At 39.9% G+C, this 21,338-nt stretch overlaps 1 protein-coding gene across 5 annotated transcripts in view; it reads left to right on the forward strand.

The window, feature by feature from the left end:
- The first annotated feature begins 3,085 nt into the window (after positions 1-3,085).
- RALGPS2 (Ral GEF with PH domain and SH3 binding motif 2) overlaps positions 3,086-21,338 on the forward strand; it is a 164,385-nt gene continuing 146,132 nt past the window's right edge. For all 5 annotated transcript variants that reach the window (XR_006815507.1, XM_045982375.1, XM_045982376.1 and 2 more), the window contains exon 1: positions 3,086-3,224. The gene's annotated coding sequence lies outside the window, so the exon portion shown is untranslated. The remainder of the gene's footprint in view (positions 3,225-21,338) is intronic.

The following is a 21,338-nucleotide window of genomic DNA, read 5'->3' on the forward strand; positions in this document are numbered from 1 at the left end:
CATGCAAACATTTATTTATATACGAGTTGGCCCCCAGGACTTGTTCTGGGGAAACATTAGTCACCACTAAGTAAATACTTCCCTGCTGATCCATTCCCTGCATAGAGTTGCCCATGTGAGAAACAGCTCAATCTTGAATTAGGCCTTATGCCTTTTGACAGTTGGTACTCATATTTGAATGGGCTGTTGATTATCTTTGTTCTTGCTATCTGTGGCATGTCTCACTTGATTGGGAATGGTGGCAGGCTCTCCTTGTACCTTGGTGTCAGATTTCTGGAGAATGTGTGTCTACCTCTTCAAAGTACTCCCATATATCTTTTCCCTCAGAGTGAATCGTGGGTATGCTATTTTGCCTAGATTTCTAATCAGAACATTGCAAACGTAACCAATAACTTTTTTCAAAATGTCCGGCCAGTATTTATATATTTGAAAAAAGAGATTAATGGTTAGAGAAATAATAGAGGTCTATGTCATTGCAGAAATTCTGTTGGTTGTAATAGAATTAGGTGTTATTGAAATAAGCTTTCTAACTATGACAGTTTGGTTTTCACAGCAGTAATGAGAGGAGTTGTTTGTTGATTTGGTTCTTGCTGTGGTGGTCTCTTGAAATGGCTTGTTCTATATCTAAATGAGTTATTTGGCTTCGCCCTTGGAAATAATTTTGATGGATAGTAATAAAACTGTTACATAATGGTGATTCCTCTGAAACGATTTTAAGCATATTGAATTCTTATTGATTTGTATTTTATATAATGGCATTTCTCTTTTATACATTAGTATTTTTTGTTATACTAACACTGCATATTTCTTGTCTTCTAGCAAAAGCAAATGGAATACATAAAGCAACGTACAGAATTTAACTGTGATAAAAGATGCTCTGATAAAGAAAATTTGCTGCTGGTCCTCTTTAAATATAAAAAGGCATTGTTCCATTTGCATATCAATAATTAGGAAGGGACACTGGCTTTCTAAAATAATTCCCAAGCTATGAAAAAAAAAAGATGTTGAGAATAATTTTTTTTCCATATTTTTATTCATAAATTTTTAATCTCACCAATTTCAGAAGATTGAACTCAACTCTAAAGGTTAATAAAACTATTATTTTAGAGGTTATCAACATGAGAAACAGATTTTGAATAATTATTCCAAACTCAGAAATTCAGTACTACTAAGATTTTAGTATATACATGGCCTGCCTTCTGAGTCACATGCTTTTTTCTCTTCAAAATCCAAATGAAAACTTCACTGCTCTTATGGTAAACTGTGAAAATTATTGGTAGATAAAGGAACACAGGCTTATTTGTTTTTATGAAACCCTAATTCAAGTTTAAAGTAATTCCAAGACATTAAATCTAGAATTCCCCGTTGTTCCTCAGTTTTCTTATTTCTAAATATTTATTTCTTAAAATGGGATGTGTGTGTGTGTAATTGTTGTATGTATTATTATTGGCACATAGTCAACCTTTTCCTTAATCTCTTATTAACACTTAAAAAAGAATAAACATTTACCTAACTTGATAACTAGAAGGATTTTTCCTCCAAGTGCTAATTCTGTTTGCCTGTTGTTTCTTTGGGACTTGGCGCAATTAGCATCTATGGGAAAACTTCCTGTATACCTAACACACTTCCCCCCTTTTAACCAATAGTCTGTTTTCTTTTTTCTAAGTCTATTCTGTTTGAAAGTTGTTTTTTTCCTTCTTTTGGTTTCTCTACTTCTCCCAGTGATTTCATTATGATTCCTTTCAAGACTGTCTTTGAAAGCAAAATGCAATAATATTCAAAACCCATAAACTCTTCCTTCCCTTGTTTTTCCTTCCTACCCTTCCTACTCCTTGTGGAGAGGGGGAGGGAAGGCTTTAAAGAAATAACCCTGTTGAAGGGAAGGGGTTGAAGACATTCTAGCTTCCCTAAGAGTAAAGGGCTAGGATACCAGGAGATCAAAGAAGCATTCTTCAATATACAAGATTAATCATTTCTGCTCAGTGGTTATTAAAGGGAGGAAAGAAACCAAATGGGAACAATTTGGGTTCTCTCGTGTTTTATACCCAATGCTAGTGCACAGTATTCCGTCCGCATCCTAGTGCACGTGGCCTAAAGAGCGAGCTGCGGATCATCAAATAATCATCCATTTCCAAATGGTCTAATGACAGCGTGTATAAAGGTGGCTCACTTAAAACCTTCCATTTATAGTCACGGGGCATCAAATGTTGCTAATTTTAAGTAGGCCACCCCATACAGTGCACTCTCCAGAACAACCCCCTTCCACCATTCATCCCGCTTCTACTCCTTTTTCATTCACAGAAGATATTTGATATTTCAGAATCTTGTTCACGCATTGACGTGAAAATACTTTTCACCCAGAACTCATCTATCTGAGACCCCGGGGATGTCAAATTTCTATTTGCTTGTGAAGCCAACGGCAGTCCCCTGCGTAACCCTTACCAAGGCCTACTTCTAACATTTCCCCAATCTTTGTGCGAGAGTATTGATCACCGTAATTTATGTTCCTACGGCAGTGGGGTGGCTCTGCACGTCCGGAACCCGCTCACTTGCCCGCAGCGACTAATTGTCAAACCACCGCTGGCGCGGGCGGAATACCTCATCTGGGGGCCAAGTGTTTCCAGACTTTGTTCTCCGGCCTTAAAGATGAGGTGCCGCCGCTGAAAGCGACGCACACTAGGGTGGATTTCACCGTGTTGGGCCGCGTGGAGGGAGGAGGTGGCCGGCTGCGGGGGGTGCCCCACCTGTCGGCCCTCCAACCCTTCTCCGCCCCTCCGTTGGGCGGGTAGCGGCCCCTCCCTCCCGCGAGCGCGGGGCCGAGGGGCTGCGGCAAGCGGCGCGCGCCGCGGACACCGGTCCCCCGCGGCAGTTGGGCTTGCAGGGCAGTAGAGCTGCTGGCGCGGCGCGCGCGGCGAAGACCCTGCCGGTCGCGGCGCAGGGGGCACGCACTCGTGCGCTCGTTTGGTGCGCGCGCACACGGCTCCGCCCCGCCCTCCCTGCACGCTCCCGCCAGGTCCGCTCTCCTCCCCCCACCCCCCGGCGCGGACGGGGTGGATCCAGCTCATTCCCCTCCCCCGAGCGGCGGCGGCGGCGGTGGCGGGTGCTGAATGAGAGACGCCGACTGCTCGGGTCGCCGGGCGCTAGCCTAGGCGGTGGCGGCGGCGACGAAGCCTGAAGCCGGCGTCGTCTTCCCATCCTTCGAGGCGACGGCCGCGGCTGCACAGGTCGGTGCTCTGGCCGCGGGCCCGGTGCGGAGCCTCGGCGGGCGGTGCGGGAGAGGGAAGGTGGGTGCGCTGCGCCCCTCGGGCGGCGCGGAGCTGCAGCGGCGGCGGCGCGGGGAATGGCGGCGGCTCCGGCGCTGCGGTGTGGAGCTGCTGGCCGCGGGCCCTGGGGCTGCTCGCCCTCGGCACGGAGAGGGGGCTGCGGGGCTCCGGCTGAGGGAGGAGGGCGCTGGGGGCCCGGGGCCGCGCCTCCCTCGGCGGCTCGCTCTCGGAGGCTGGAGGCGGCCGGGCGGTCCCTGCTCCTGGTCTCTGTGCCGAGGCCGGGGGCGCGGGGGCCCCCTGAGGCAGTCTCGCTCTCCCTCCTGGGTGGCGAAAGCCCCGGCCTCGGCCCGAGCTGCCCTGGCTGCCGGCTGCGCCTCAGCCTCCCTTCAGGTGAGCCGGAGTCGGGACCAAAGCGCCGGGACCACGGAGCCGGGCCACACCCCCTCCCCTGGCCCTGGCGCTGCGCCCCCGAAGCCCGCAGCTGAGCCGGCCGCCTGCTAACCCGCGCCCGCGGTCAGGGTGACCTGTTGCCGAGCCCCCTCAGCCCGGGTTGCCCGCCAGCCCGGGACCCGGAGAGGTGGCCTCGGGCCGGGCGCGCGGCCGGGGGTCGGGTTGCTGCACGGCTGGGAGCGGGAGTATCGAGCAAAGAGATTCCGGACCGATCTGATCAAACACTTGCAAAGCCGGGGTATCTGTCTGCAAATATCTGGAATTCCATTGCAGTATGGGATTAGGTAGGCTCATAAACACCCGGCTTTGGAGGTGATTTGGCAGAAACCCGAGCCAAGCGTGAGGAGCTAATATCTGGAAAATAGCAGTAAACCTGTGCGGAGCTAAATTATCCTCCCACCTGCCCCCCTTGGAGCTCTTTTCCTGTAGCTGTGTGTTGTGTAGACGCAGGCCAGTTTCAGTGTACGTGGGCGTGTTTGGGAAGAAGCTGCGAGCTGATAGGAGGTACCTTAGTACAAATGTTAATTTGTTTGAACTGGGAGGGGTAAGGGAGGAGGAAGAAAGGGCACTGATATTAACTGTGGAGGAGGGGCAGTTGAAACACTAAATTCCTGTTTAAGAGAGCGCTAAAAAGGAGTATCTAATACCCGCTGTTTAAGACCGTAAAGTAGGAAACACAGGCAGCAATTAATTGTGTTTTATCTTTTATGTGCCCTGGATTTTTTTTTTTTTTCCTTCTCCAACGCTTGTAGTTTTTGTAGAGAGCCTTGTTTTTGTACCGGTGTTTATGAATTGATTTTGTTGTATTTTGTATTCACCCGTCAGATCTACTCTTGTTTAAGTCTCTTTGAAGATGACCATCAGAATCTTGGGAAACTTCGATCCATGCGTGTATATTATTGCACTCACAGATCACAGCTTGCTAGCCATAAAGCCTGTTCCATCCAGATAATTATGCTTGTGCAAGTTGGGTAGAATCATAAATATAATGTATATTACTGTACTGTTACTGCTGAATATCTTAACTGTAGAGTTTAGAATTATGAAGGAACTTATCCAAACGGTGTTACCTTAATAAAAGTAACTTCTCTAATTCAAGCTTTGTGAGTATGAAGTTTATAATCTAGCTTTAAAAATTTGGAAAATAACTTGTCTTATTAGCTTAAAGATCAAAAAGGATACTAGATGCCTTGTATAAATAATTTCAGTGTAATTTATTCGAAGCTTGGTTTATTTTCCCTTTTTAAAATTCAGTGTAGTTTTGAAATAGTAAGATCTATCTTTTTTTTCATTTTATTTAACCTTTAATTAAGGACTTTTCAAAATACTTTGTGTGGTCTCCGGAGATACTGTTCACTTTGTCTAAATTATTCCATAATGCAACAGAACTCTATTTTTTATTTTATTTATTTATTTGACAGAGAGTTAACAAGTAGGCAGAGAAGCAGGCAGAGAGCGGGGGAAGCAGGCTCCCTGCTATAAGCAGAGAGTCTGATGTGGGGCTCGATCCCAGGATCCTGAGATACTGACCTGAGCTGAAGGCAGAGGCTTAACCCACTGAGCCACTCAGGTGCCCTGCAACAGAACTCTAAAGATAGCGTTTGGTTTATCAAGATTATAGCGTGCCTTTTCTAATATATGTGTATATTTTGATATCAGAAAGAAAGAAAATTTCTTGAGGAAAAAAAAACCTAAAAAACTGACTTTGTGAATCTTTTACTTTGTGTGTTACACGCCAGTAATAGAGTTGTGTTTTCAAATACGTAGTTTGTGTCTTTTCCAGTTTATTATGTCATTGTAATTGAGACTCTGGTTGTTTGTACCCAGGGATGGATATATATATATATAAGTGAAAATGTTCTGTTGCAACTTAAAACACTTAAGCTTTAGTCTAGAAGCCCAGTTTACTCATTCCCTCATTCATTCATTCCACACATATTTATTGAGTACATATTTGGTGCCAGTTAGGTGCCTCCGTATTTTTGATACAACAGAGAAAAAGACAGATCTGTGCTCTGGTGGAGTTTAAAGACAAAATGGGTAAATAGTCTATTATTCATTGTCAGATAAATGCTGTTTGTTTAATGTTAGTTTTAAAGTTTAAGAAGTAAAAACTCCTGTGATCAGTTTTGGTTAAGGATATTGTTTGTGTTTTTTGTTTTTTTTTTAAGATTTTATTTATTTATTTGACAGAGAGAGAGATCACAAGTAGGCAGAGAGAGAGGAGGAAGCAGGCTCCCCGCGGAGCAGAGAGCCCGATGCGGGGCTGGATCCCAGGACCCTGAGATCATGACCTGAGCCGAAGGCAGCGGCTTAATCCACTGAGCCACCCAGGCGCCCCATATTGTTTGTGTTTTTTCCTTCTAAGAATAGTGGGAATTATTACTGAGTGAACAAAAGCATTAAGACAGTTGTTTAAGAAATATGCTGAGGTTTATATACATTGGGTATCTGGTTCCCAAGTATAACCAAAAATAAACATTATACCTGAAGTCAGATGATGTGCAGTTTGCATGTGGTTAAACAACTTTAGTCTTTTGGTTTGTATAGTTAAATATTTGCTAAAAATAGTCTCTCTTGGCACTTACTTGTTTATGAGGAAGTCTAATTTTTTTTTTTTTTAAGTCTAAATTTTTAAAAACATCATCTTTTCTTGGAACGCCTGGGAGGCTCAGCCTGTTAAGCCTCTGCTTTCAGCTCAGGTCATGATCCCAGGGGTCCTGGGCTGGAGTCCTGCTTTTGGCTCCCTGCTCAGCGGAGAGCCTGCTTCTTCTCTGCCTACCTCTCCCCCTGCTTGTGCTCTCACGAATAAATATAATCTTAAAAAAAAAACAGAAAAACTCGTTTTCTTTTTCTGGCTATGTGTGTGAGTGGACCAGTGTCCCCACTCTTCTTCCATAGAATCTGATAGACATTATTGCTGAGAAAAATTTGAACGTGACAGTTTTCTTTTTTGTTTAAAATATGATTATTGGTGTAGTTCTTTGCGATCACAAAGCTTTTTAATATGTATTATTGATACTTAAATATATGGGTACTTCTCATTGACAGGACTGCTAACTTTGTTGTTTTAAAGATCTACTTATTTTAGAGAGCATGCACGTGCGTGAGTGCGCGCTTCCGGGGGAGGGGCTGAGGGAGAGGGAAGTAGAGAATACCCAAGCGGACTCCTGCCAACTGGAGCCCTTGTGGGGTTCAGTCCCAGGACCTGGAAGTCATGACCCCAGCCAAAATCAAGAGTTGGATGCTCAACTGACTGAGCCATCCAGGCACCCCCCAGGACTGCTGTCTTTGTAGGCATTGTTATCTCTATTTTAGATGTGAAAGCACAAGGCCAGTAAGCAAGCAGTCATCCTAAACCTCAGTTGTCGCTGTTACAGTACTGCAGTACTCCATCTTAGGACGGTAGAGCTCGGTGGGGAGAGCATCAACATCAGTGCGTACATGGGGCGCCTGGGTGGCTCAGTGGGTTAAAGCCTCTGCCTTCCGCTCAGGTCATGAGCCCAGCGGGGAGCCTGCTTCCCTTCCTCTCTCTCTGACTGCCTCTCTGCCTACTTGTGATCTCTCTCTCTGTCAAATCAATAAAAATCTTAAAAAAAAACAAAAAACCAAAACATTAGTGCGTACAGTAGTTACTGGTCTGCTTTTCCAGAAATTTCTAAATAACATTTAAACTTTAAACCCTACTCTTAATTGAAACAGTTAGTTGAATTTACTTTCTTTTTGCGAGTTAAACTTTAAAACCTATTTAAAATCCAAAAGTATCGCTATTACAGGATTTCTTCTCCTTTGTTGCCCCCAGTTCTTGGTCAAAAATGAAGAGGTAGACCAGAAGAAGAATGGTGGGCAGCAAACTTTATTGAGTGATAGTACAAAGCTCCTGACGCAGGAGGGGGACACAAGAGGGTTCCTGATTTGGCATTTAGATTTAGGGTTTTTTCCTTGTTGTTGTTTGAGTGCGTGTGTGTGTGTGTGTGTGTGTGTGTGTGTGTGAGAGAGAGAGAGAGAGAGAGAGTATGAGAGAGAGATTGTGAACAGGGGGAGGGGAAGAGGGAGCAACAGACTGCAGAGCAGGGAGCCCTGTGCCAGTCCCCATGTGGGACTCAATCCCAACACCCTGGGATCGTGACCTGAGCCAAAAGCAGTTGCTTAACTGAGCCACCCAGGCACCCCTAGAACTAGGGGTTTTTATGGGCTTGTTGGCAGGCGTTGTTTTAATCTGATTAACTCTCCCTGCTCCTGTCACCCAATCAGGTTTTTTGTCATATACCTATCAGTGGGAGAGGTGGTGGGCTCCTTATAAAATCCTTCTAAGGGTGGTTTCCTCTTGGGGCTGGGGGGTTTGTCCCTGCCTGCCTTTCTTCTGTCATTCATTATCACTTATTTTGCTGTATAAAAAAGACAGAGATACTTTTGGTGTACTTTTAAGGTATAAGTATTTTGAGAATAAGATACATTAAAATCCTACTTTTTGAATATGAGGTTCTATTGTATAACAACCATATTTGGGATAAAGTTATCCCTTCAACCTTAATACATTTTTTTTTTTTAGTTAATTTTCAGTGAGAAGATAATTCAAGAGGTTGAAACTCTACCTCAGCCCTCTGAGTGAGGGTCCTTTGAAAGGAAAACGAATGTTTTGCATTACCCTATAAATTGTTTCTTTAAAGTCTTATTCCCAATGTTTAGTGTTCAACCATAGTGAGAGAATGAAGATCGGATATGATGAATTTTGGTAACTTGGAATTAAACTGAAATCCTTCTTGGTTAATGTGTTGAGCTTTTGATTTAGGAAAACTTCTAACAACATAGTTAAAATATAAACATCTACATATTCTGTCGAAAAAAGTTTGAGTATAAATTTATGTGGTAACTTTAATACGTAATGGCTAGCTATGGATATAGGAAGAGTATAAATAGCGGTGTTCCTATGACTTAGGTCGAAGGTGCCTAGCAATTTATGTGCCACTACTGAGAACTTCTAGGGTAGGCTCTTGAATGATACTTTGCTTTGGAGTATGAGAGGCTTAAAATGAAGCTCTCACCTTGAACTTACTTGATACCCTCCTGTAATCCTACTTTCATGACGTTTTCTCAAAACACATTTTCATTTTTAGGTTGATTTCCTTTTTGCTGATTCTTGGAAGGACCCCTTTTCTGAAAACCCTACTGAAGTAGCATCCTTATCACACTCTACCCTTACCTTTATTTTTCTTCACAACATTAATTTAGCTGACATTCTAGCATACATTAATTTGTTTATTATTTTCTTCCCTTTGGGTATAAGCTTCATGAGGGCAAGGGCTTTTTTCCTGCACTGTTGTGTTCCTAGCACCTAGAAAAGTACTTAGCACATGGTCAGTACCTAGGTAATATTTATGGTGAGTGAATTAACTGACCTTAAATGACACAAAACCCATTTTTTTGTTTTAAAAACAAACACATTAATTGTTGACTTTAGATAATACAACTGCAGTTAAAAAGAAAATCGTACTACAGGACTTAAAATGAAAAACACCATTCCCTGCCTCATCTTGGTATAACTTTCTTCTTATGTTCTGCTCTCAGAGCTATCAGTTTTGATACTTTTAGGTGTTTCTTCTGCTATTTACTCCCATAGTTTAAAATACTTTTTGTGGGGCGCCTGGGTGGCTCAGTGGATTAAGCCGCTGCCTTCGGCTCGGGTCATGATCTCGGGGTCCTGGGATTGAGCCCCGCATCGGGCTCTCTGCTCCACAGGGGGCCTGCTTCCTCCTCTCTCTCTGCCTGCCTCTCTGCCTACTTGTGATCTCTCTCTCTGTCAAATAAATAAATAAAATCTTGAAAAAAACAAACATGGTTTAAAAAAAAAATAAATAAAATACTTTTTGTTTTTCAATTTTAGATACTATCTCCTGTCTTGCTAGTGTGGGAGTTGAGTCTGTGTTTAGGATTCTTGGGCCATCTTGAACATCTCCTTTTATCTCCCAGTAGTATATCATGCTTTTGGTTAAAGCAGTGTTCACTTTTCACATTATTATGACCTCGTAATATGTTCACCATTGAACTTTGCAGTGTACTATGATGATATTTCTTGGAGTTAAATTTTTTTTCTATTCAAGTTTTGCTTAGTTTCCCATTTGTCTCTGATTTTTTTTTTTTTTTTTTTTTTAAGATGCTGTCCCGGTATGTTTAAGCACATCAGATATTTGATTGCTCAATTTTTTAAAAATTGGGAAAAACCTTAAGTCTTTCTGTGCTTTTGCTCAAATCTGCACTGTGGTTCTCGACTTCTGCCACCCAGGTTTAGCCCATGATTTGCCTTCAGGATTCTGAGTTCTCTTTGTCTTTTGACTGTGTCAGAGCCTGTGGTCTCCAGATCCAGCCTTCCTCTTTCTCCATTTATACCTCTGTTTTAGAGAGATGTATAAAACATCTTTATACATCTTTAGAGAGATGTATAAAGTTACAGAGATGTATAAAACATCTTTATACATCTTTAGAGAGATGTATAAAGTTACAGACTTTATACTGTAAACTTTCTTTTTTTTTTTTTTTTTTTTTTTTTTTTTTTTTAAAGATTTATTTATTTGACAGACAGAGACCACAAGCAGGCAGAGAGAGAGAGAGAGGAGGAAACAGGCTTCCCGCTGAGCAGAGAGCCCGATGCGGGGCTCGATCCCAGGACCCTGGGATCATGACCTGAGCCGAAGGCAGCGGCTTAACCCACTGAGCCACCCAGGTGCCCCTATACTGTAAACTTTCTGAGAGAGAAACTTTCAAGAGAGAGAATATATGAGGAGGTGAAATTTTTGATATGTTTGTATGGCTGAAAATAGCTTGCTTCCATGCTAATACCTGGTTAATAATTTGGCTGGTTTGGGTATAGAATTCTAAGGTAGAAGAATTTTCCCTGAAGATTTAAGGGATTGCCTTATAATTTTCTAGTTTCAAGTAGTTGTTCGAGAGTCTTATGCCATTCAGTCTTCATCCTTTATAGGTGACCTCTCCCTGTTAAGATCCTTTTTTTTTGGTCATGAGTATATCTGATACATCACTGATACTGTATGTCTTGTGTGGGTCTTACTTTATTTCTTGTGCATGGAACTTAATGGGCCCTTGCAACCAGCTCTGCCCATATTAGATGAGAGGAGAGATAATCTATAGTAGTCAGCAAAGTTTTCTTCAAAGGGCTAGATAGTAAGTATTTGGGGCTTTGTGGGCAAAACAGTTTCTTACTACTACTCAGCTTTACTTTAATAGCCTGAAAGCAGCCATAGATAGCATGGGCATGATTTGCTGACTCCTGATCTATGTGCACAGGTGGAAGGATTAGCCTTTGCTTTAATAGGAGTACAGAGAGGTTATAGAAACAGGAGAGAAGATGAAATACAGTTGACCCTTGAACAACACAGAGGTTGGGGCGCCAACTTCTGTGCCATCCAGAAGTCATATATGATCTTTGACTTCCCCAAAATTTAACTACTAATAGCCTATAGTTGATAATATAAACAGCCAGCACATATTTCGTATATTGATATGAATTATATACACATTCTTAAAGTAAGCTGTACAAAAGAAAATGTTACTAAGAAAATTATAAGAGGGGCGCCTGGGTGGCTCAGTGGGTTAAAGCCTCTGCCTTCAGCTCAGGTTATGGTCCCAGGGTCCTGTGATCGAGCCCTGCATCGGGCTCTCTGCTCGGCAGGGAGCCTGCTTCCCTTCCTCTCTCTCTGCCTGCCTCTCTGCCTACTTGAGATCTCTGTCTGTCAAATAAAATCTTTAAAAAAAAATTGTAAGAGAAAATACATTTACAGTACTATACTGTATTTATTGAAAAAAAATCCACATACAAGTAAGTGAACCCACACAGTCAACCTTGTGTTGTTGAGGGGTCCGTTGTTTATAGGCACAGACATGATAGTGGTGGCCTGGGCAAGGTTTCACCTAAGGAAAACAAGGTCACTGGTTGAGGATAAGGAAGAATAGGAGTCTATATTAGGGGTTTGAAAAGAGGGAAAAATACATGATATAGTCCTCTTTTTTTTTTTTTTTTTAAGATTTTATTTACTTATTTGACAGAGATCACAAGTAGGCAGAGGGAGAGAGGAGGAAGCAGGCTCCCTGCTGAGCAGAGAGCCTGATGCCTGAGCAGAAGGCAGAAGCTTTAACCCACTGAGCCACCCAGGAGCCCCTATAGTCCTCTTACAAAGAGTGGAAAAGAGAACAGAACAGAATGGGGAAATACAGTGTGATTGCGGGGCAGCAGCGTGAAGGGCCCACTTGAATGTCATGTGCCTGACTTTCAAGAGGAATACATCTAACATCTCGTCATTGTAAGATATCTTACTTTATTTTTTTTATTTTTTTTTAAGATAGGGTTATTTATCTCCTCAAATATTTTCATATGTGATATGTACATATATGTGTATATATTTTAACGCATACAGATTTAGCCTATATAATGCTTATATCTAGAGCAACGCCAAAAGAAAGTACTATAATTTTTTCCCCACGTGCAGATTTTGATTTAAGAATCATTCATTTGGGGGCGCCTGGGTGGCTCCGTGAGCAGGCTCCCTGCATGGGGCTCTCTGCTCAGCGGGGAGCCTGCTTCCCTTCCTCTCTCTGCCTGCTTGTGATCTCTGTCAAATAAATAGAAAAATCTTTAAAAAAAAAAAAAAAGAATCATTTGGGCGCTTGGGTGGCTCAGTTGCCTAAGCAACTGCCTTCTGCTCAGGTCATGATCCCAGAATCCCAGGATCGAGTTCTGCATCCGGCTCCTCTGTTTGGCAGGGAGTCTTTCTCCCTCTGACCTGTCTTCCTCTCATGCTCTTTCTCTCTCAAATAAATAAATAAATAACTTTTTTTTTTTTTTAAAGAGTCACTCATTTATCTGTTCATTTTAAAAAAGTCTTGGGGGTGCCTGGGTGGCTCAGTGGGTTAAGCGTCTGCCTTTGGTTCGAGTCCTGGGATCGAGCCCGTTCAGCGTGGAGTCTGCTTCTCCCTCTCTCTGTTGCTCCCCTTGCTTATGCTTTCTCTCACTCTCTCTCCTGCTCTCTGTCAAACAAATAAATAAAATCTTAAAAAATAAAAGTCTTGGAGTGAGGCATTTGAGTGGCACAGTTGGTTGAGCCTTGACTCTTCGTTTCTGCTCAGGTTGTAATCTCAGGGTTGTGAGATAGAGCCCTGCGTGGGGCTCCCTGCTCAGCAAGGAGTCTACTTCAGATTCGCTCTCTCTCTCTCAGCTAAATAAATAAGTCTTAGAAAATGCTCTATGACAGGGTGCCTGGGTGGCTCAGCCGGTTTAAGCATCTGCCTTCTGCTGAGGTCATGATCCCAGGGTCCTGGGTTCTAAGGTGATGAAAATGTTCTAAAATTGAGTGGTGATGGTTTTACTTACCGTTAATCATGCAATTATTTTTTAAAGTTTCAATTCCAGTATAGTTAACATGAAGTGTTATATTAGTTTCAGGTATACAATATAGTGATTCAGCAATTCTGTACATTAGTAAGTGCCCATCATGATAAATGTATTCTTAATCTTCTGAATTACACACTTTAAACAGGTGAGTTGTTATGGTATGCAAATTATATCTTAATAAAGCTGTTAAATAAGTCATGGCAAAAGTAATCAGTGATGTGAGGACATTGCCATCATATTTGAGAAAAGCATGATGCAGAGGAATATATAAAGTATCTCATTTTTGTAAAACAACAAAAACCTAATGTATGTGTATTTGTGCATGTGTGTGTAAGTGATCTAGGTGATCTAGTAAGGGTAGAAAAATGTTGCACACTAAATATAAAGGTTTGTTACTAGTTGGGCTAAGGTGAGGAGAGGGAGAGAAAAAAGGAAAAAAATAACTGAAAGGAAAAGGAATTGATTTAGAGAAAAAAAACCCAGCATATGAAACATAATCTCAACTATGTAAAACATAAATCTTATAATGAAAATGGTATGTGTATGTGGTGAGATGCCAGATTTTTTTTCTTGTATTTTTTTGGGTTGTCTGATCCTTTTTATTAATAGAAATGTCTAAAACAAAGTTAGGAGACAGTGCAAATAAAATAAGTTATGAAACCTGAGAAAACATAACTGCTTTTTTTCATAACTCCCAATAAGACACAATCCAAATGTCCATTGACAACAAAATGGACAGATAGTATGTACTATGCTTTACATTGGAATACTACACATCAGCGAAAAAGGACTACCACCCTTCCTAGGAAGTATGGGTAAATATCACAAACGAAATATTGAGCAGAAGGCAGACACAGAGTATATACTGTATGATTCTTTTATTTTGAAGTTCAGGAAGAGGTCAAACTCCCCCGTATCGATAAAATCAGGGTAGTGTTTAGGGGTTGAGCCTAGAGGAGCAAGACTTCTAGAGTACTGGAAGAGTTCTGTTGTTTGTACAGTGGTGCTTACATGGGTGGCTATATAGTAAAAATTTCTTGAACAGTGTACCTTACATAAGTACACACTTTAGTCTTTTAAAACTCAATTTAAAAAAAGATTTTAAAAATCTGGTCCTCGTATAAAAACCTTTGTATATTTGCCAGCTATATTTCAGTTAAAAACAAATCAAAAAAATTTTAAAATTAAAACAAGGGAGGAAAATAGTCTTTGTGTACTTCCAGGAATATTTACATGACTTTCAAAGACATTTTCTCTATACTATAATTTTTAATGGTTGAATACTATCACATTATGTAGATGTATAATTTTTTTTTTGGCAACATTTTTTTAAGGCAATCCCTTATGGATATATAGGTTGTTTCTAACTTTTATATATTATAAACAGTGAAAGTTAGCATCTATTTAAAATAAGTCTTCCTGTACTTTTCTGATCATTTCCCTTATGAATTCCTAAAACAAGGGTTGCTTGTTTGGCAGTTAAGTACATTTGAATTCTTTCCCATTGTGTATAAGTGTCTCCGTATGCTATCACTGATTTGATGGTAAGCTTTAAAAGCACACATATTGATCTCTTTTGTGATAAATGCTTCCTGTTTTAATTTGCAGTTTTAAACATTTGCAGTGGAATTTTCATTTTCATGTTTTTGGTTGTTTGTGCTACATTCTCCAGTTTCCTTTTTTTTTTTTAACCTGTTTTCTTACATTCTTTCAAAAGCGTAAGTCTTTTGATTTAAAGTCTTTTTTTTTTTTTTTAAGATTTTATTTATTTATTTGACAGCTAGGGGGAGAGAGAGCGAGCACAAGCAGGGGGTGCAGCGGAGAGGGAGAAGCAGACTGTCAGCAGGGAGCCCGATGTGGGGATCCATTCCTGGACCCTGGGATTGTGATCTGAGCCCAAGGCAGACACTTAACCAACTGAGACACCCAGGTGCCCTTGATTTAAAATCTTTTAATGAAATAAATCAAATACACAAAAAGTATATAGACTAGTACAGTTAACCCCTAACTTAAATGCTACATAACCAGTGTAGTGGAAACACCCTCTTAATTAACATGTAAGAGCTTTTTATTTATTAAGAATATTTAGTCATTTGCTGTAGATGTTTCCCCTGTTTTACCTTTTGTCAATTCAGTATCTTATTGAGTCTAAGATGGCTTCAGTTGTAAGATACACTATTTTATGTACAACTAAGAATAAATATATACTTATGCTATCAGTTAAACCATGACATACTTGATTTTAAGAGACATCCTGATTTCAGAGATGTTAAAAGGTGAGAATATACGTATCTTAGAGTTGATGAAATAATGTTCACTGTGTGTGTCTTATATTTTCTTTAGTCAGTTATATCAGTATCTTGTTTCTGTTGTTAGTCCTAGAAAGACTTTCCTATGCCAATGTTTTTTTTATCACATATGTTTACTTCTAGTATTTTTATGGCTTAAATGTTTTTCATCTTTAATTCATCCAACTTTAATGTAAGATCTAGTTCTTGTCTTTATCCAGTTGGATAGCCAAGTGTCATAAAGATGATGCCACTAATGATTTTTTGAACAAGAAATGACATACTTCAATGTGCTTGCTTGAGAAACATTAATATGCCTGCGGATTTTGGTTGGGTCTAGTATCATTTGCATTTTCTATTAAATGTGCATCCTAACTTAGAGTTTAATTTTCATTGAGAGGAATGTGAATGTCAAAACTATGATTTCATGTTGCCTTAAAATTCTAATAATGCATCTGAGTGTTCTTGGAATCAGTCAAATAATTTTATAATTTTGATTTAAAATAATTTTTTTTTTCAACATAGTGGCTTTAATCCTGTGCTTAAAGTTTGTATGAATCTGGGCAAGTTTCTTTACACTCAACTTACCAATTTATAACTGGGCATTAGAGTATCTTCTCATAGGATCATTGTAAGGATTAAATGAGAGAGTGTAAGCAACGTATTTAGCTGAATTAGTTCTTCACTCTTCCTTTTTCAGGACCTTGAAGATCAAGTGTAAACACAGCTCTCATAGCTGGGGTTACTCTAGATTTTTAGGGTTACTGAAGTAAATTATTTGTTAGACCTCTTCCAGTCCTTATTTAGATTCCTGAGATTTGACTAGAACATTTCTGGCCAGGGAATTGGTATGTAAGTTTGATCAACATAGCTTATAAAAGAATAATCTGTAAGTTGTCAGTAGGATAAACTCTGCTACTTTTCAGTTTTGACTTGTGGTTGTAGTTTTTGTAACTTTATGTGATTTAGATCCTGTCTCTTAAAGCTGGGGAGACCAGGGAAGTCTACTAAAAGTAATGTTTTGAGGATATCTTACAGATAAGAAATTGCACTTTTGACTTGCTTGTTTTTATCGATAGTAGTTTTGAATATTTTAGGTAGGCACAGTGCAGTGTTATCGTAGTTTTAAAATCTTTGACCTTGCGCTCACATCTTCTTGGTGAAAGATGAAATCTTACATGTGAAATCACAGTAAATAGCATAAGACCATATGTAGTTATGTGTCAGATTGAAGAGCTGTTGACAGAGGGGAGGAGACTCAGTGAGGGGAGGGCCAGAGTGTTCCTAAATGAATGTGTTTCATTGGGCACCTGGGTCGCTCGGTTGTTTGGGGGTCCACTTCTTGATTTCAGCTCAGGCCATGATCTCTCAGGGTTGTGGGATTGAGCCCTGCATTGGGCTCTGTGCTGGACATGGGGCCTACTCAAGATTCTCCTCCTCTCTCTCTCTTCCCCTCTCTTAAAAAAAAAAAAAAAAAAAAAAAAAAAAAAAAGTTTCATTAAGTATAAAGAGTATAATTAGGAAAACAGCACAACTGAAGAGAAAACAGTGAGAATTAGTTTTTTTTGGCATGGTTTGGATTGAAGAATTTATTTGCAGTGGGGTGGAAAATAGTTACATTTGATAAGGTGGGACAAGATTATTATTAGGTGGGATGAGAAAAGAATTGGGCATTTGTACTGGGAGAAGCACAAAATTTCAAGTGAGAAATCATGAGGTGTGAAAGAGACAAGCCCAGAGCAAGAGATTGAAGATTTTGATTTCTGGCTCTATGGATACTCTTCTTCCATTATTGTAGTACTTCCATGTTTCCTGCCCTTCTCGAGACCACATCCAGTCTTTTCCCAGGAAAGAGTACAGGCTTTGGTGTCAGACTTTTGGTGGTAGAATTCTGACTGTATTCTTTTTTTTTTTTTTTTTTTTAAGATTTTATTTATTTATTTGACAGATCACAAGTAGGCAAAGAGCCAGGCAGAGAGAGAGAGGGGAAGCAGGCTCCCTGCTGAGCGGAGAGCCGGATGCGGAGCTCGATTCCAGGACCAGAGATCATGACCTGAGCCGAAGGCAGAGGCTCAACCCACTGAGCCACCCAGGCGCCCCGAATTCTGGCTGTATTCTTTACTAACTTGTGGCCTAGGGCTAGTTAACTTCTCTGTTGCAGTCCTCATCTATAATATGAGCATCATAAATAATAGCTTTCTTTATAGGATTGATAGGAAGATTAAATGAGATGACACAAAGCTTTTAGAATAATGCTAAGCATATAACAAATATTCAATAAATAGCATATCTGTATGATGTTGTATATCATATACATGTCATAGACATATATAATGCTACTTAGGGTAACTTGAATTTCTTAAAGCTTAAAGAGCCTAAGAAGTTAATTTTCTTGCACATTCACTTAGAGTAGGGCAACCCAGGTGTAGGCAGGGTAAGAAATAGTATTTTAGGTATACAGCATTAAAAAAATGCTATCTTAAGTAATTTGACTGTCTTGCTGTCTTAAGTAATTCTGGTTAGTATGCTGTTAAAAGATTTTTACACAGCACTTCAAGTGGTATAATATCACTTGAAGGTAGACCATGTGAGTTAAAGGATGTATACCATAAATCCTAAAGCAATCCTTTTTTTTTTTTTTTTTAAGATTTTATTTACTTATTTGACAGAGAGAGATCACAAGTAGGCAGAGAGGCAGGCAGAGAGACAGGAAGGGAAGCAGGCTCCCCGCTGAGCAGAGAGCCTGATGTGGGGCTCAATCCCAGGACCCTGGGATCATGACCTGAGCTGAAGGCAGAGGCCTTAACTCACAGAGCCACCCAGGCACCCCAGCAATCCTGTTTTTTATTTTTTTATTTTTTTATTTTTTTTCCCATTTTATTTCTTTTTTCAGCGTAACAGTATTCATTCTTTTTGCACAACACCCAGTGCTCCATGCAAAACGTGCCCTCCCCATTACCCACCACCTGTTCCCCCAACCTCCCACCCCTGACCCTTCAAAACCCTCAGGTTGTTTTTCAGAGTCCATAGTCTCTTATGGTTCGCCTCCCCTTCCAAATTTTTTTTTTTTTAATAAATGTATAATGTATTTTTATCCCCAGGGGTACAGGTCTGTGAATCGCCAGGTTTACACACTTCACAGCACTCACGATAGCACTTACCCTCCCCAATGTCCATAGCGCAATCCTGTTTTTTAAAAAGTTATAGATTACTCCAACAAAGGAGATAAAGTGTAATCAGAACATGTAGTTACTTAAAAAAACAAAACCCAAAACAACAACAAAAAGAAAATACAGTGTTTTAATCCAAAAGAAAGCATTAAAAGTGGGGGGAAAAAAAGTACATGGAATAAATACAAAAAATTAGTAAGATGACTTACACCTAACCATATCGATAATCATGTCAGATATAAAAGGTCTGAAAATACAGGTTAAACGGCAGAGATTGTCAGATTAGCTAAAAAAGCAAGACCTAACTATATATCCTTGACTATAAGAAACATATTTTATTTTATTTTAAAAATTTTATTTATTTGTCAGAGAGTGAGTGAGCTAGAGAGCACAATTAGTGGGAGCAGCAGGCAGAGGGAGAAGCAGACTCTGCACTGAGCAGGGAGCCGGATGTGGAACTTGATCCCAAGACCCTGGAATCATGACCTGAGCTGGAGGCAGACACTTAACTGACTGAGCCACCCAGGCATCCCAAGAAACATATTTTAAACTTAAAAGTGCAAATAGGTTAAAAGTAAACACTGGAAAAAGATATACATACTTAAATAATAGACAGAAGTAAGAGTGGCTGTATTAGTATTAGACAGAGTAGACTTCATTTGGAGCAAGGAGTATTTCCAAGGATAAAGGATATCATTATATAATGATAAAGAAGTTGGTTAATTAAAAGGACATAACAGTTCTAAATATTTTTTGCCTCTAATAAGAGAATTTCAAAAATACATTAAAAATTGATGCAGCTCCAAAGAGAAGTAGTCAAATTCTCAATTTTAGTTGGAGATTTCAGTACCCTTCTCTGGATATTGAAAATCACAAAGATACAGAGGACTTGAAAAATAGTGTGAACCAATTTGACCTAATTAACATTGATGGAATATTTCTAACAACACTCGAGTATTCTTCTCAGTTCTTTTTGTTTGTTTTTTGTTTCAGGGCCTCTTCTCAATTCTTCTTAAGTACATTTTCCATTATGGACCATATTTTGGGCCATAAAACAAGTCTCAATAATTTAAAAGGATTGAGAATATATGTTCTCTAATCAGTGGAATTAAATTAGAAATTGTTAGCAAAAACCTGGAAATTTTATGAATACTTGTAAAACTAAGTAGTATAATTATAAATAACCTGTGGGTCAAAAGATAGATCAAAGGGAAATTAAAAAAGCATTATGTACCAAATGAAAACACAGCACACCAAAATTCATGAGCTGCCACTAAAGTAATACCTATGAAGGAATTTACAGCGCTGAATGCCTATATTAGAAAAGAAAAAAGACCTGAAATTAATTACCCCCCACTTCCACCTTAAGAAATTAGAAAACAAGCAGTTTAAACCAGAGTAATTGAAAAGAAATGGTAAAGATCAGCATGGGGAAAGGTATAGAAAACAGAAAAACAATAGACAAAAATCACTGAAACCAAAAACTGTTTCTTTGGGAAGTTCCATACAATGAATAAAGCTTTAACCAGACTGACTAGTTTCAGGAATGACAGAAGTGACAACACTACAGATTCTAGACAATAAAAGGGAATATTTAAACATTATGCTTATAAATTTTACAATAAAGATGAAATGGACAAATTCTTCAAAAGACACATACTACTAAACTTCACTAAAGAGGGAATAGATGGGCTGCTGCGTGGCTCAGTCTCTTGAGCATCTGTCTTTGCCTCAACTGGTGATCCCAGGGTCCTGGGTCTGAGTCCCATGTCAGGCTCCCTGCTCAGTGGGGAGTCTGCTTCTCCTTCTCCCATTCTCTCTCTGCAGCTCCCCCTGCTTATATTCTCTCCCTTGCTCTTTTGCTCTCTCAAATAAAATCTGTTAAAAAAAAAAAAAAATTAGGGGCGCCTGGGTTTAAGCCGCTGCCTTCGGCTCAGGTCATGATCTCAGGGTCCTGGGATCGAGCCCCGCATCGGGCTCTATTCTCTGCGGGGAGCCTGCTTCCTCCTCTCTCTTTGCCTGCCTCTCTACCTACTTGTGATCTCTCTGTCAAATAAATAAATAAAATCTTAAAAAAAAATTAGAATGAATAGACAACCTGAGTGGTCTTGCCTTTGTTAAAGAATCCAATTGAATTCTGTTAAAATATTCCCACCAAAAAAACTAGGCCTGGATAGCTTCACAAGTGAATTCTAAATATTTAAGGAGCAAATTATACTCATTCTAAACAAATACTTTCAGAAAATTGCAGAAAAAGAAATACTTCTTAACTGACCTTTACCTATAAAGGCTGACATTACCTTTATTTTCAAACTAGATAAAGACAGTAGGAGAAGAGAAGAGACTACACAGAAATATTCCCCATGAGCATACATGCACAAATTCTAAACAAGTTATAGTAAATGGAGTGTAACCATTTTTAAAACAAAACATCATGACCAGGTAGGGTTTATTCCAGGAATACAAGGTTAATTTAGCATTTAAAAAGCAATCAGTGTAATTCACTCTGTTAACGAGCTAAAAAAGAAAAGCAGTGTGGTTCAATAAATGCAGAAAGAAAAATCATTTGATAATCTTACCTCCATTCCAGATAGTAACTGAGCATATTAGGATTAGAAAGAAACTTCTTCAGCCCAATAAAGGACATCTCTGAGAAAACTACAGATAATGTAATTTTAATGGTAGAAGACTAAGTGCTTTCTCCTTAAGACCCAGCACAAGGCAAGATTGTTTACTCTCATTACTTCTGTTCCTCAATGTACTG

This window comes from Meles meles, chromosome 17 (genome assembly GCF_922984935.1).
Source record: "Meles meles chromosome 17, mMelMel3.1 paternal haplotype, whole genome shotgun sequence".
Taxonomy (NCBI): domain Eukaryota; kingdom Metazoa; phylum Chordata; class Mammalia; order Carnivora; family Mustelidae; genus Meles; species Meles meles.